The sequence below is a fragment of the Camelus ferus genome, chromosome 15 (genome assembly GCF_009834535.1).
Source record: "Camelus ferus isolate YT-003-E chromosome 15, BCGSAC_Cfer_1.0, whole genome shotgun sequence".
NCBI lineage: Eukaryota > Metazoa > Chordata > Mammalia > Artiodactyla > Camelidae > Camelus > Camelus ferus.
This window is the reverse complement of record NC_045710.1, coordinates 47,038,104-47,041,804: the sequence shown is the minus strand read 5'-3', so window position 1 is coordinate 47,041,804 and position 3,701 is coordinate 47,038,104.

The window sequence follows — 3,701 nt, the reverse complement described above, 5'->3', positions numbered from 1 at the left end:
ACGCAAAAGCGAAGGAGACACCCACTTCACACCCACCGCCCCGCCCCCCAAGGCTCCGACCAATCAGCGCCCGAGAGTCGCCGCCGCGCGCCTCCTCGCCCTGCTCCCCGCCACCCGCGCGGAGGGAGGGGCTGCTGGGCCGGGGGCGCGGCCTGAGGCTGCTGGGGTGCTAAAGGAGCCGGTCAGTCCCGGCGCCCGCACCCGCCTCGGCCCGGCTAACCGAGGCCCACTCCCGGTGACCGCGGAAGGGCGCGGCCTGAGGGACGGCCCGGACTCGCTGGCACCTGCCGAGGCCTCTCGGGCCGGCCGGGGTCTGGGCCCTCGAGGTCAGAGGGTCGGGCAGAATCTGGAACGCGGCTGCGTTCCTTGTCCTGGGGATTGGGGGAGGGGAGGGGTTCTCAACAGGGTTGGTGCTGTCGCCCCCGCGCGGCCGACGGTCGGCGGAGAGCCTGTCCGCCTCTTTTTCGAAGGGGCCGCGCGCGATGAGGGATCTTGGATGGTCCTCCAGCCGCGTCCTCCTTTGGCGTAAAGTCCCCTTCGCTAGTCCCATGGGGTTGCGAGTGATAAAGCTCTTCGGGGTGCCCAGCGCAGGCCCTGGTCCGGAGACAAATGGTGGGTGGATGGATGGATGGATGGGTGGGTGGAAGAATACATTAGAAAAGCCTTATCACACGCTCATTAAGGGCTCTGATAAAGCTTCACTCTTTAATTCGTAATCCAGTACCTAGGCCCCGCCACTGCGCGCCGCCGGGATAGGCCCTGGGTCTCCAGGCAGCTGTCTGCGGTATAAACTGAAGGCGCAAAACTCTTCTAGAATAAACAGACCTCTCACCACTTCCAGTTGCGTTTCTCCCTTGTAACCTCAGGTGAAACACACAAGCTACTGGATTTTAACCTCTTCCATCCCCTGGCCCCCAGCCACCGCAGAATAGTGCAGACAGTGGTTTAGCAGCCTGCAAAGGTGGTTCCTTAATGTTCCCATTAGATTCGTTTCCTTTTTATTTCAACTTTTATTTAAAATCTGCTCTGGTCACGGCAGATATGAGAGAAACCGCTGCAGAGTTGTTTCACTGTTTATTAGCTTTTCATATTTTCTCAATCTGCTTTTGAAAGGAATAGTTCTTTTAAGACTTCTGTGAAAGTGAAGTCTTACCTGTGGCTAACCTGAATTAAGGAGGAAGACAATTTACTATAGATTCCTTGCTGAAAAGGGGTCATCTTAAAACACGTCAGCACAGATATCTGGGCAAATTAAAATGCCTTAGTAAGGAAATTTAAGGAGCTGTCCATATTTTGAGACAGCGAGGTTTTTGTTTGTTTGTTTGTTTTTTGCTTTAAATAAGCCAGCCAGGCACTGACTGGAGCTTGTAGGGTTGTGGGGGTTTTTTGTTTGTTTTGGGGTGGGGGTTGAGGGAAAGGGGTACATATCAGGTGAAGAGTTTACATATTTTTATACGGTTTTGTAGAGCAGAGTTTATTTCTCCACAGGCACTGAAGAAAGAGGAATTTCTACAGCCTCACTCTCTATTTTGCCAACCAGCCTCTCCCTTTGTTTTGAACACCACTTTTATGCAAAGGATTCTCAAATCATGCTCCTGAAAAGAATTTCCAATTGCCTACTTTACATCTCCACCTGGATATCCTGCAGGCATCCTAACTCAACATCTGGGAGACCAAACTCCTGGCTGCCTTCCTCAAGACTGCTCATCCTGCTGACTGCCCTATTTCTGTTACCAGCATCATTGACTTCCCAGTTACCTCTGCTACAAACCTCACAATGACCTTTGATTCTTCCTAGTGTCTCCTCTAAACTGACCAACTGCCAAGTCCTGCAGACACTTCTTTCACAGTGTTTATCACACCCATCCCTCCTATCCATTCGCAAAACTGCCATACTTATTTCTTCACTTTCTTATCTCAACTGTCAAAGTGTCTCCTAATTAGTCTTCCCATCTCCAATGCTCCTCTTATTCCAACCATCCTATATTTTGCCTTGCCTCAGGCCAATCTTCCTAATGAATCGTATGCATGTTAGGATTAGGTTCAGCTTCCATCCAACAGAAAAAAAAAAAAAAAAAAAAAGGAACAGTGCCTTTTCCCTTGAGAAGACTTCCTAAAGGTTGCACACATATTTCCTTTATATTTCATTAACCAGAATTTAGTCACGTGACCACATCTAGCTGCAAGAGAAGTTAAGAAATCTAATCTTAATTTGCACCGGCGTAAACCCAGTTAAAATTTGGGGCTTCTGTTAACTCAAGAAGCAGGAAAGAATGATATTGGTGAGCAAATCCTTCATATCACTTCTTATTCAAAAGCTCTCAGTGGCTCCCACTGACTTAAGAATATGCTCTTCAACCTGACATTCAAGACCAACCTACCATGATCTGGCCTTGGCTTACTCTCTAGCCTTGTGCCCTCCATGCATGCAACAAAAATGAGACTGTCTGATGCTTCCACATTTTCTTGCCTCTGCCGCCAGTCCCAGTTCAGATACCACTTCTCTCCCAAAGCCCTTCTTAACTCTTAACCCCTTGCTCTAACTCTGCTTGCTGCCAATTGCTTTTTGTCTTGTTCCCCTGTACCTCACAGCTGTGTTAATAGTTAACCCTCAATTGAGAGTAGTGAACTCCCTGCACTGTTGAGTGGGAGAGCAGTGTTTAGGGGTGCCTTATGCCACACTGAATACATCTGTCATTGAACTAGCAAAACCACCCCTTAAGGAGGAGCTAGGCTCTTGGGACTTCTTTCAGAGACTGGCTGCCCTGTAGCAGTTCTGCCTACATATGGGGCCTAACAATGGGGCAAACCAAGAAACAGGTGTCCACTCCTGGCGTCCCCAACAGCTGGTAAAGGGTTTCAATTTCTGCCTTCTTTTTTTCTTTTTTTTAATCTCTCTCCTTTTGTTCATTAAATTTTTTTGTCTTTTCATAATTTTACATGCTTCTTGCTTGTAGAAATTTAGTATCAATAAACCAACATAAATTGATAAATAATATGTATATTATTAATAGAAATATATTTATAAAATAATAAATAAAAGTTATTGATTCCTGTATTTAGACACTGTCCCTCACAACACCCGTAAGTGTTCTCTCTGGATTCTAGATGTGTAAGTACCAAATTACTAAAATACCTTAAAAGTGGTCCAGTCTGACACCACTCACCATCACCACCACCATCATCTGATGCTTGAATCTCTCAATAGGTTGGAGTATGGTTCTCCCAAGTATTTCCTCTCCTCTTCCTCCCATTTGGATGGGAGTGTACTTACTCACCCCTTTGACTCTGAGCTTGACCATGTGACCTACCTGGCCAATGAAATCAGCAGAGGAGTCCAAATGTTTTTGCAGAGTTGCACTTGGACTTCTGCATACCTGTGACCCAGCATGCCCCAGGTAGATGCTTCGCCTTCAGCCTGGCACCAGAACAAAGACACAGGAGTGTGTCTGAATCCAGCCCACAGCCTTGAGCAGGCCCAGCTCCCTCACATCCTAAACAAAATAAATTCTGGTGTTGAAACCCACTGAGTTTTTGAGTCATGCATTATTGTGGCAATAGCCAAGTAATACAAATCCTCTCTTCAACATCTGTTCCAGTTATCTATTACTAAAACAAACCACTCCAAAATAGAGTGGCATAAAATGACAACCATTTTCTTATGATCATATTTGTAGGCTAGAAATTCAGAGAGAACATAG